Below are 12627 nucleotides of genomic sequence, written 5' to 3'. Positions count from 1 at the left end.
AGGTTTGTCTATTGAAACCTTGTTGACTTTTTATTGACTGCACTCAATAGAAATGTCAATGTAAAATAAAAAAAGCATAAAAGTAACCTAGTAGTCTTAATTCCGTAGACACAGTGGGCAGCGCTGAAAAAAATAACCCTTCAAAGTGTATGTTTGAGCCTGATGAGTTTTGTCCATTGGTTCTCCAAAGAGTTTCAATTGACTCGTGTCAATTGGTTTTGTGTTGCGTTTTCTCAATAAAAATCCTTTTGAGTTTGTACTGACACATCTCAATAGCCAACTGAGTTTGAATTAAGTTTCTATTGATTCAATAAAAACTCAACAGGAAAAGAATTGAAACTCAGAATCCATTTTTGTAAGGGGGCGCTTTGTATTTTAAGGCTTCAAAAAAAATAATAAACGGTCTGCCGACAGAAAGCTACCGTAAGAGAAAGTAAAAAAAAATTACCCCACCTTCCCGCGAGGGGAACCCTGTGGAGATGCGACGCATCTTGGGGGTTCTCTTGGTGTTTCCGTTGGGTTGATTCTCTAATTGCGTGAAACGTGTGAGGAACGCGTATGATGTATTCTTTATTTAACACGCGGCGTAACGTTAACGATCACGGCCTTGTGGTCGCTGAAGTGTACGGGTAGTGGGTGGTGAAGTAACGGGACCACCGTGCAATTTGCAGCGAAGATCAAGTCTATGCACGTGCCCGAAATCGGAACGTCGGTGCTGGGACGACCGCGGCTATGACGCAACGTGGCGCGGCTATGACGCAACACAATCCTACACAATCCACTTTAATACAATACAATCCAAATCCAATCCAAGCCAAGCCAAGCCATGCTAAGCCAACCCAATCGAATCCAATCCAATGTCCCTCGCGAGAGAGTGTTCGCTATCGGAGAGGAGAGGGGGTGAGCGGCGGAGAGCCCAGCTCGCGCGGCGAGGAGAATGGGGGAGGGGTGTGGACGGACAACAACAACGCCGTATGGAGGGACAAGGCGAGTGAATGAAATGCAGTCGCATCTAAAACTCCCACCTCCCCTCGCGGGAACCCCTGTGTAGATGCGACGCATAGGGGGTTCACGTTGCAGCGTTGGACAGCGGAGGAACGGCGCTGGAATGATGGAGCGGAGTGGCGCAGGCACCACGTTTTATAGCGCGCATAACGGTGAGGGTACCCGCCGGCGCCAGTGCGTCTGCCGCGACTATGACGCAACAAAATCCAACACAATCCACTTTAATCCAATCCAAATCCAAATCCAATCCAATCCAATCCAATGCCCCTCGCGAGAGAGTGTTCGCTATCGTAGAGGGGAGGGGGGAGTGGCGGTAGCGCAGCTGGCGCGGCGAGGAGAATGGGGGAGGGGCGGACGCCGACGACAACGACGCCGGATGCAGGGAAGGCGGGTGAATGAGATGCGTTGCACCTAAAAAATACGCCCACCTCCCCTCGCGGGAACCCTGGTGTGATGCGACGCTTAGGGGGGGTTCAAGCGCAAGCGGAGAGCAACCGTCGACCGAAAGGCCGCCGGATAGCGGCACACCGGTTATATGCGCAGCGCGCCCGAAGGAGAGGAAACCGCGGAGAGAGAGAGAGTATTGCACATGCGCAGCAACGCGCGCAGCGCCACCCACCTGCGGAGTGAGAGCGCGCTGGGCCGCACACCCGCAGAAGTTGAGAGAGAGTGTTCGCTCTCACCTGGGCACTCGCCGGCGCCAGTGCGTCTGCCGCGGCTATGACGCAACACAATCCAACACAATCCACTTTAATCCAATTAGATCCAAATCCAATCCAATCCAATCTAAGCCAAGCCAAGCCAAGCCAAGCCAATCCAATTCAATCCAATGCCCCTCGCGAGAGAGTGCTCGCTATCGGAGAGGAGAGTGGGTGAGCGGAGGAGAGTGCGGACGCCGACGACGACGGACGCACGCAGGAAGGACAGGGCCGCCGCCAAGAGATGCTCTCAGCTTCGCATCTAAAAAAACCTTACTGAGGTCCAACGTAGGAAGGGAAAGTAAGCGAAGGAGACAACTATCTTACAATAACAGCAAATATCAGCCTCCTACAAAGTAACAGGAAAAAGAAGACAAACAAACGTTTTTGACGTTTTTCTTTCCCGTGGCGCAAAGCACGCGCAAAGCATGCATTGGTTGACATGCCAGCACAAAGGCTGCGGGTGCTTCAATGTTCGTTATTTCTCGCACCCTTTTTTCAGCCTTTCCTCTCCTGCCTGTCCTTTCTAAACAAAACTGAGATAATTGGAGAAAGGCGTGCATGAAAAACAACACAGAACGTAGTACCAGCGGTTCAAAGCTAGCCTAAGAAATTAATTAACGTTAACTTCCACAAGCATATAATCGGCACTGGGAGCGCTCTGTCTCAGTCTTTCTAGACAAAAGGAGAGAGATAGTAGGTTTTTATGGAAAGAGCAGAAACGTTTGCCGGCGTTTACAGTCTCCAACATGCTTCTCTGCTGAATCATGGGGATGGAGGAAGAAACGGCCCAAGAAAGAAAAAAAAACAGGAAAAAAACTGCCCTGGTCTTGACGCGATGACGGACTTACACGCATTTGATTTTTGTTCTAAGCTTGGGTCACATAATTTACAATTTTTTTAAATTAGGCCAATGTCATCGAATTAGGAGAACAAATTCAATTTATCTCTGATTCGAGAGACAAATCCATGGTCCTGCTCTAAGTTATTGGTTCCTGCTCTATACGTTCAATGTTTCAAGAAAGTGTGATTTGGTTATAATGTAGGCCCCACATTATAATAAAATGTGCTCAACTGTTTCTACACACGAACAATTATCGCAGTGCGGATTTGGCATCGCTCCAAGACGAAATAGGTAATTATTTCTGCGCGCACAGTTCAGCCGTAGACGATGATATTACGTTTACAGGTTACGAGGGATCTGCCTCAAGAGTCTCTATTTTATTTCTCGGTCAATAGAGTGCAAAAAGCAGCGGGTATTTTGCAATTCACTTTATTGACGGTTTCTTTCCGTCAGTGCAAAGCGGTGAGCCATGGCAGAAGCTTCTGTTTTCGCAAAATACACCTTGCGGTATTTCCGGTGCAGAAGCGCTTACGGGCGTCGGCTTTTTGGTTCCCTTTGATGCCACTGTGTCCAGGTATCCACTGCAATTTGATGTTGTGCCCAACAAAGCAGGTGATGTAGTGAAGGTATGAGATAAGGGTGCGATTTCTCTAGAAGGGGGAGGGGTGGATCAACTTCTCCTAGATAGAACTCGCAGAGGTGCCTCGGAGTTCGTGAAGACTCTCAACTGGTACGGCAAATTGCGCAGGATGTGAGCAATTGTCTCCAGAGAGCTCAGCCGCTGTCGCGGATGTTTGTGGCTCCAGACAAAATGAAAGCATTTGACTAGTTAGTGGCATGTATAGTCGAGAGGAAGAGCTTTGCATGGTTGATGAACTATCCTTAAATATGAATGTTCTTCCTTCAGCAAAATGGCGAGTTTAGGTTGGTGGTGAATATGCATGTCGAAACCTTCAAAAACCGCAACACTGAAAACGGGACACAAACGAAAGAACCACACGACGAGCGCTTACTATATACTGAAGTTTAATCAGGAAACACGAAGAACTTATAACCTCCCAGGATTTCGCCCACGCGTGCGTCAATAAAAAGAACATGGGAACTACCCAAAATAGCAAAAAAACGCAAAAAGAACAAAAAAAACGACAAAACAAAGGCAAAAACAAAAACATACCGCAATGTGCGCCACTCACTAGCTGCGCAGATATGCAATCTCTTTCGCGTGTAAGGAAACGGAAGCCTGACTACCACAAACATCCCCTCTTTGGCTTATCTGGGACGCCTCAGCTATTTCCCTCGTCGTCTGGCGCGCATGCTTGAACACCATCTTTGTATTACAGAAAATCGGCCTGCAACCACCCCGGCACCGGCACGAGCTGCAATGGGACGCGAGATGAAACGATATAGAACCTCTCAGAGACAGTTCATGCTCTTTGGGCGCACGTTGACGCATCTGTCCGTTTGTCCTACGTACTCCTTATCGCAAGCCAGTGGAAGCACATAAACACAACCAACATTGCAGTCGATATACCTTGTTTCGTGCTCCACACTGCACACATTCCTCTCTGCGTGATGGTTACCGGACAATCTTTTCTCGACCAAGAAACAAACCCTGCCAACCTCGTTTTTTCTAAAAACTGAACCTTAACATTGTACCTCGAACCAACTTTTTTCAACGCATGCGATATTTTGTGCAGATATGGGATTACTGATGGCCTCTTATTCCTACCGTCCAGTACTCCAGGCCTATCAACGTCATCCTTTCTTCTTTTGATTTCCCTAATCATTTGTTTTATAAACTGACCTCAGAACGTTACTTCTGAAAGCGGCATATAAGGGACGACACAGTTGACTATCAAAAGCCTGTTCTAAGCAATGCACACATGACCTGTTTAAAGCGGCGCCAAACACAGACTTTGCAATTCCTCGTTTTACCAAATTGGAATCCCCCGACGTATAACTCAAAATTTTCTTCATGGACCAAGGCTGATGACACCAGCACAAATGTTCATTCTCAATTTTACATTCAGATCCAAGTACGAAAGTTTGTTTTCACAACGAGTCTCAAATATGAACAAAACGCGGACCGTGTTAGCGCGTGCTAGGACCCAAAGGAAGTGCTCTCCGCCCGGAATGCAATGATAGCTCATTCGGTTAGATTCCGGTTACATGAAGGGAGAGACTCAGGTTCGATTCCGACCAGGGAGAGCGTTTCTTTTTACTTTCCAACTGGCTGCATATCGTATTGTTTCCCGCTCGGGTATTGTTCACTACCAAGTCACCACCTTGCGCAGCTTCCTCAGAGGCGACCACGCTCTTCCTTTGCAGCCATTGTCGCAGCGCACAGGGCTGAGGTACCGTCAGACTACACGCCTGCGGTCACACCGTCCTCCCCGTTGTGGTGCCTGGCAACACCGGACATTCGTCTGCATGTTCCGGGCATTGGAAAAAAGGCCGACTTACCACCAATGGCTCTCAGACAGTTTTCTATACAGTTACTGTACGAACAACACAATGACCGGAAGCATGTATACACAGACGGTTCTGTGACGTCCTCGAGTTCGGCAGGTGCGGTGGTTATACCATCAGAGTCAACCAAGATTCGATTCCGTGTCGCCCATGTAACGAGCTCGACGGCTACTGAACTTGCAGCCATTCGTGAAGCTCTTCAATACATCATGGAAGCTTCTCCCCAAAAATGGTCCATTTTTACCGACTCCAAAGGCGCCCTGCAAAGCTTCCGAGCAGCCCTGCGCTACGGTCCTTTGCACCAACTAGTGACAGAAATTCGGGAATTATTTCACCAGGCTGTCATAAAGGGCCATAACATTGTATTTCAGTGGCTGCCAAGTCACTGTGGAATCACCGGCAATGTCTCGGCTGATGCAGCTGCCCGGACAGGCCATGACAGTGAAAGGACCATCTTGCTTCCGCTTGCAAGGACTGATGCCGCTAGGCTGCTTCGTCAGTTCGCGCGGAGGACCTCCATTATTCAATGGAATACACCGGGCTTTGTGCACCCGCGCCTCCACAACCAGGACCCTCTACTCCAGCGTCGTCTTCCGTGTGGGCTGACTCGATCACAGTCTACTTTACTTTGTAGGCTGTGGTTGGGAGTGGCCTTCACGAAAGCCTACTCCTTCCTCATCGGGATGGCCAGTAGTGCTCACTGCGACGCCTGCGAGGTTGAAGAGACAATCGACCATGTGCTTTGTTGTTGCCCCGAGTATTCATCGGAAAGACGCGTTTTGGCAGCCGAGCTCAGCCAATGGGGCAATCAACCGCTCACAGTAGAGACTCTTCTAGGACATCGACCCCTACAATCGACTTCGCAGAAGGCAACAAAAGCCCTTCTGCGTTTTATGAAGGACACAGGTTTAGCTGAGAGACTCTAGTGCCCACGAAGGGACTAAAGTGTGTGCGCGACCCCGCTCCTATCCCCCCTTTTTCGCCTGCCATCTCTTTTATCCCCTGAACAACCCTTCCCCAGTGGCGAGTAGCAATCCGGGCTCTCAGCCTGGATAACCTCTCGGCCTTTCCTCTCGCTTTTCTCCTCCTCCTCCTAGGGCCTTCAGGTGGCCTTGGGGTTCGGTTGCCGGTTTCACGGAGTACAGATTCCGGATTCTATTCCTGAGACCTTTCTACCCACGTTTTTGTGTTGAGGCTTAGATGCGTTTTGGTGCAGCGGACGGACAAAGCTCGGCCTAAACATCTCTGCTATTGTCACCGTCAGCCGTCGTAAGTCCACGTCATCTCGATTGCTACCAGCTTTGAAGCTGGGCCCCCCTGTTACAAGGTAGTTTATGAGGCGGCTAGTTTTATTGTTATTATAAGGTTTTACATTAACTATTATTAAAGCGTGATAATGAACGTCTCTTATTAAATATTTCAATCAGCATTCAACTCTTTCAAACAAACGCATAGCTGCGGTAATGATATCCGGATGTTACAAATTCGTTTGCTTTTATTACACTCTTGAAGAACCCTTTCAAATATTTTTTATTGAATGAAGGAATCATCAATCAGTCAATAAACCAATTAATAATACCTAGTTTATTGAAATATTTATTTACCGATCAACCAATCAACCAATCAATCATTTAATTGTTCAGTAATGATTTCCTCATTTACTGTAGACTCGCGGTGATTCAAACTTTATAATGCAAACTTTCGGGTAATTAAAATAAACTTCAAATTTTGGTTGGCCTGCTGTGCCTTCAGCGCCTTTTAACGCCTCTTAATTCAGACAGTTACATTCCACAAATTCGTTTAATTCATACTTTTTGCTTGTCCTTGAAGCGGAATATCTGCTTCATTTGCCGTTTTGGCTGCAATTTGCATTCCTATATCTCGAACACTCAAAACAAAGCCGCCTACATCTTTGCACGCGTCAAAATGATACCACGCCATCCAAACACCGCGTGTCGGCGTGCGGAATTTCTTTTTGAACTCTTGCGAAAGACAAATTAGTCATCCATTCGTGATTTTTTTAAAAGGGTAAATACCACTTCAGTATCATGTGTGAATGTTGTAGAATGTTTCATTTCAACAGAAGTTAGTTCGTAGGTTGCCCTGAGTCATATTTTATGAGAACTTCTGATAATTCAAACAGAACCCTGGTGCACCTTCGAGTTTCAATTATAGCGATTCTGCTGTGTTTATTTATTTATTTATTGTTAGACCTGATGTGCTCCCTGGCTTCCTGTTGACATCTTTCTTGTGTTAGTTACTTTATTCGGTTTATTCCCACGCTGTAGCTTTAACCTTACACAATTGTTGCAAGAACATGTTTTTTGTTTTTCAGTTTTACCCTTATTTATCCATACGAATGAATATCCAAAAATTCTGTAACGGAGAACGTGCGGAATACAGTGAAATCCTAATATGAAGACTCACGCGGGACCGCCGAAAATTGTTCGTTATTTTGAAATATCGTTTCAATAAAAAACTTTCGGTTCTAAGCCAGTGCTTAAACCCAGGAATGAAAATGGCGTTCTTTTGCAGTAGACGCGTGGGCAGACAATCAAACTTTCGAATAAAATTGTTACTCTTACTTCAAAGCTGCTTTATTTGAAGAAATCAGTTATTTTCTTCTGGCGACTGCAGCCCGCCCGACCGATAACTAACGTCTCTACATCTTCCACTTTGCGACACACCTCGTCGGCTACGTTTTGGAAGCGATCGATGAAAGTGCGGGCATTGTTTATGTGGGCTAAGACATCTATGTTCGGTATTATGTCATCTTATTTTTGCGTCGGTGACCCACAGTCGTTTTCGTTGGCGTTGTTATCGTCACTGAAGGCAATGGCTGCTTTTTCGTCTTCTTGGCCCTGTCGCTAGCTGCATTTATCTATGGATCTATCACAAACCTTGTAACAAGACCACCCTCAGCAAAGAAATGCCTGCCAATAACACGAACAACCGACCGGCCACCGAACGACACCTAAGCCCACAAGAAAGAAAAGACGCAAAGGCAGCTAGGCCCGCTAGACAACTGGAAATTAAGCCACGCTTTTTGGTGGCGGTATCAGTTGACACTCGACATAAGGATGATGATAGCTGCATCACTCATGGAATAGACGCAAAAATGGCGGTTTATCTTTCCCGCGAGAGTTGCTGCGCTGTTGCTTTTACACGAATTCCTAATAATAATTATCCCGATTGCTAATTATAAAGTAAAAAATAAATTAGGTCGTTATTTGGAAATAAGCGCTACACTGAAATTCGTAGTTCTAAAATATTTTTACATTGAAAATATAGGCGGTCTGGCGGGAATTTTCAAATGTTTGTAAATTTGTGAAATTTGTTAACGTGGGGTTGGTAGAAACGAGATTTACTGTGGAACAAATCCGACCGGCAATCCTGCCTTGGTGCACGAATTTGTCTGTGCTGCCTGCTTTATTTTTTTGCGGAGCAGTCTCCTCGTCAAAAGGATAGGCACTTTAGCGCCGCTATTGTTGCTTCGTGAATTACCGGAAGGTCAAATTCCAAGCGACAATTGATGGTGCGGAAATGTGAAAAGGGCGCGGCGGGAGTCTGGCGACTCGCCCGGAAGGCAATGATTCCTTCGACATCCATTCAAGCCCGTCGCCAAATAAAAGTAAAGCAAAAAGCGTAGAAAACATCAAATTCTCTTTAACGTCCTTCGCACGTCCTTCAGACCACTTGACGACGCTGTAAACTTCCCACCGGTTCCTCCCCATTCTCTAGCGCATCTTTGCACGCAGAAGAGGAGCGAGGAAAATGCAGCGAAGAGAAACAAATGAAAGGATCCACTCGGCTGCTACACCGAAAAAATAAAAGTTGAAAGATGCCGCGAAAGGCGTCGGTATAAAATTTATAGCGAAGGCTTGGCACGCGAGAGCCGCATTTCGCATCCGGAGAAAGAAGCGAAATGGCGTTGGAAGGAACGTCGAACGCTTAGTGTCAGAGACGAAGGCCGGAGAGCTTTTTTGTGCTATATAAGATGGAAGGCCGAATTCTTCAGGAGGAAATCTTAAAATCGTCAGTGTTTGCACGCGGAAAGCGCTTCTTGGGTGCTAAGTTTAGGACGAGAGCTCGAAACAAGTTTTTACGGCCTTGGCACGCCGAGGTAGTATGTCAATACCCTCAAGCATATCAAACACAGCGAGGTCCTTGGTAGAAAGATGCAAGAAAGCGATGTGGAAAAGAACAAAGTGAGGAATAGGCGGGGCGAGGGGCGGGGATGAGAGGTAGGAAATTTTCTTTCGAGAAAACAACAGCGCCCTTGCCAGAAGAGATCTCTTCCCATCCACGAATGCCAGCCTGCCCCCCCCAAAAAAATACACTCCCACGAAGGAATTTCTCCCCCAAAAAAGCACAAAGGCAGCAAAGCGATCCTAAAATCCTGAAACGCAAAAAATGCGGAAACCACGTGACCCTAGCAAAACAAATGCAAACACAGAAAAGGCAGTACACCACAAACTCAAAAACCAGACCCCGTAGGAACACGACAACGAGATGAGAACCTGTCACTCCGCGGGCGAACGGGGCTACGCCCTAAGAGCGGTGCGAGGCACTTAGATTTACGTTCTGTCTCCTGTCGTTCGACGCATACATGGAGAGCGAGCGCCCCGTTGGATTCCATGCAATAAATTGCGCCGGCTGCTTAAAGTAAACCAGGACTGAACGGGGTATTGGGAAGAACGTAATCCTGTCGGCGAAAGTGGCCTGTCCGTCGCAGGAGGTGCCTGATATGGCGGATGCACACTTCTAACGGGGAATAGGACAAGTGGATAGGGACGAGCAGAAGATGAGGGGTCGACCATACACTGGTCATTCGAACCACACGCGCGGACTCCCCCTGTCTTTCTTTTCCTGTTTCTGTATGCATGAAGCAAAAATGATAAATTTGATTGGAAGGAATAAATGATAAATCAAGCGAATTGAAGCAAACAAGGGGAAGGATGGGCGAGAAGGTTTGTAACACGTCTTGAAGGAAAGCCGAGTGGCGGCGGGGTTGCGCCCGTGTCACTGTGGCAACCGTATGCGTCGTGAAGATTAAAATACGGTGTCTTGCCGAAAGCAGCATGGATGCTAAAAAGAGGAGACGGAAATGAAGAGTGGTATAGATTGTGTGCATAAAAGCTTACGCATTCAACTTTTACAAGCTGAGTAAACAGGTGACATAATATGTCGATAGTTTCCTTTGAGGTGTGTGTAGACTTCGACGGGACGTTTCTCGGGCCTGTTTTGGTACCAAGCAAGCCCGAGAAGTTCCGAATCGCGTTACTCCGTGAACGCAAGTGAATACATATTGCAGGTGGAGTCTCTGTTGCGTCCGTACACAGTTATATAACATAAAACCAAAAGTTTAGCGTTGCTAACAACATGCTGTAGCATTACACACTACTTACAACGCTGCCATGACATCGCTTACATGCCCGATTGGTTCGTTTCCCTGGAAGTTGCAAGCAGGAGAAACACTGATTATTTTTATATTTTTATTTCAATTTGGTACGTTTCTTGAATGTGGAGCGCACGCACGGTAGCTGTAACATTCTCTGGCACCGGTACGCTCCCTCATACCTGCTATTCCTGCAACATGTAGTGTTCCCGTATTTGCTTGGAGTCTCTGTTTGGAAGAGCGAATTAATTACTTTGCGGGAGAAGCTTGCTAGATTAGAAGAACGCGAAACAAAGCACGCAAGGAATTCGGAAAGCCTGCCTGCGGAGTCATTGGTGAATGCGTTAGGACAAACTAGAGGGGTGGTTGTAAGCTGCTAGGGAGGAAGTGCTTACTGCCTAAGGCAGTAGCACGCTGCCAGAGTTTCTAAAGGCAGCCCCAGAGGTATTTGAAAATGGGAAGGGCGAGATGGACGCATGTAAACGGCTGGTTGCGCTGCTCGCTAACGATACGACGTAAAGCTCGTCGATGTTGTTCAATTTACATAACTGCTTTTATAGCTGGTATTCTTACGACGTGGCGCGAGTTTTTGTTAATGTTGAGACTCTTTACTACCGGAAGCTCTCTAGAGGCTAATTAACTAAATTCTTAAGGGTGACCTGAATACATTACCACTATCCATCCGGGTACGAAGAAAGCAGAAAATTACACGAGTGTGTAACGACGAAGAAATCGGGGATTTTCATAAATAGCTTCAAATCAAGCCCTTGGGGAAGATCGTAAGAGTAGAGTCAGTTTGGCTGCCTAACTATTGCGGAAAGAAATAAGCCTATAAAAACCTTGGGCAGAGCGAATTGAGATGGGCTCAGGAGAGAGCCTGGGAAAGTGCGCACTGCAAATGTTTCCCTTGCGCCCATGTAGCTGACTGCTTGTGTACCTTTTAACACGAGGCATCGAAACTAACCTTACGGAAATACTTGGGTGCGGTTTTTTAAACTCCACCTTTTAGGATACCGCTCCCACGCATGCGATCATCTCTACAGAGGCAACTCCTTGCGCCTACACGTGCCCTATCGCTGTCGTCTTAGCAACTGCGCTCCCTATGGCTCCGTTACCATTGAAACGGAATTCAATAGAATGTGTTCCTAACACGATCTCATTCGGAGCCCTAATAATGATGCCATCTGTGAAAAATTCGACCGCCATCTAGGAGAGATAGTGAAGGTTTAAAACCACCCAATACCCAAACATAGCTTCTCTGTTTCGGCACAAAGCCATTCCACCAGCCATAGCAACTCGCTTTTCAAGAAACGCATTTTGGGCTTCTGGGAAAGCCCCTGTTGTTCAATTGTGCGCCCACACAAAGTGCTTCATAAATGAGCAGGTTTGTCATCTCGCCTTGCGCGTTCCCAGAAACTTTATTTTTGTTTATGAACGAGTAAGAGCTAGGCATTTATCATAATTTTGCATTTTTTCTCCATTATAAAGCTTTTCCGTTTTATGACGGAATATTATCTAGGCTTTTATATTCACCTTGTCCATGAGGTGTGCGTAGAGAACTACGCACTTACTTAAACACATGCGCATTTAGAACGTGCACCATTATACTGACACATAGCACCTAATTTTTCACCAGCTGGCATGAAAAAACATCCACAGTAGTCCGGTCCGAACCCGCGTGGTTCGGCTCATCAGCAGAATATACCAGTTAATGTGCCATAACGGTGGTGTCAAGCCGAAGGTGAGGGATGTAGTTTTGGAGAGGGTGGCGGGACAAGACCACGAAAGGATGCGTTTTAGGAAAAGTTCGGTCAAAGTTCATGTGGCATGCGAAGTAAAAATAAATCACAGCAATTTTCTCAAGAGAGAGATGGTTAAAGCGCGAAGCTTTCTTCTATGGAACCACCGTCAAATCAAAGAAAAAATCCAAACTGCTTCGCCCGTGTGGGAATAGAGGTATCGAATAGACATTGGCATCGTAACCCGTTGTAACAGGTTCGATTCCGGCAACAAAAAATTAAGTTTAAGGCAATTCGCATTTCGTCATCTTTATCATCATTGGCTCTTTAAGAAATTATTTGCGCAAAATCGGTTTTTCTGTACTGACATTTTGTCTTACGATATACTGCGCAAATCAGACATAGAAAGCTTCGCTTTGAAACAAACACCCCCGAATGATCGGAAGTGTGGCAGCTTATGCGAAAGGGCATGCG

The sequence above is a fragment of the Haemaphysalis longicornis genome, unplaced genomic scaffold (genome assembly GCF_048455015.1).
Source record: "Haemaphysalis longicornis isolate Haplotype H1 unplaced genomic scaffold, Haemaphysalis longicornis Haplotype H1 scaffold_5, whole genome shotgun sequence".
In the NCBI taxonomy this organism is placed as follows: domain Eukaryota; kingdom Metazoa; phylum Arthropoda; class Arachnida; order Ixodida; family Ixodidae; genus Haemaphysalis; species Haemaphysalis longicornis.
This window is presented reverse-complemented; position numbering follows the sequence as displayed.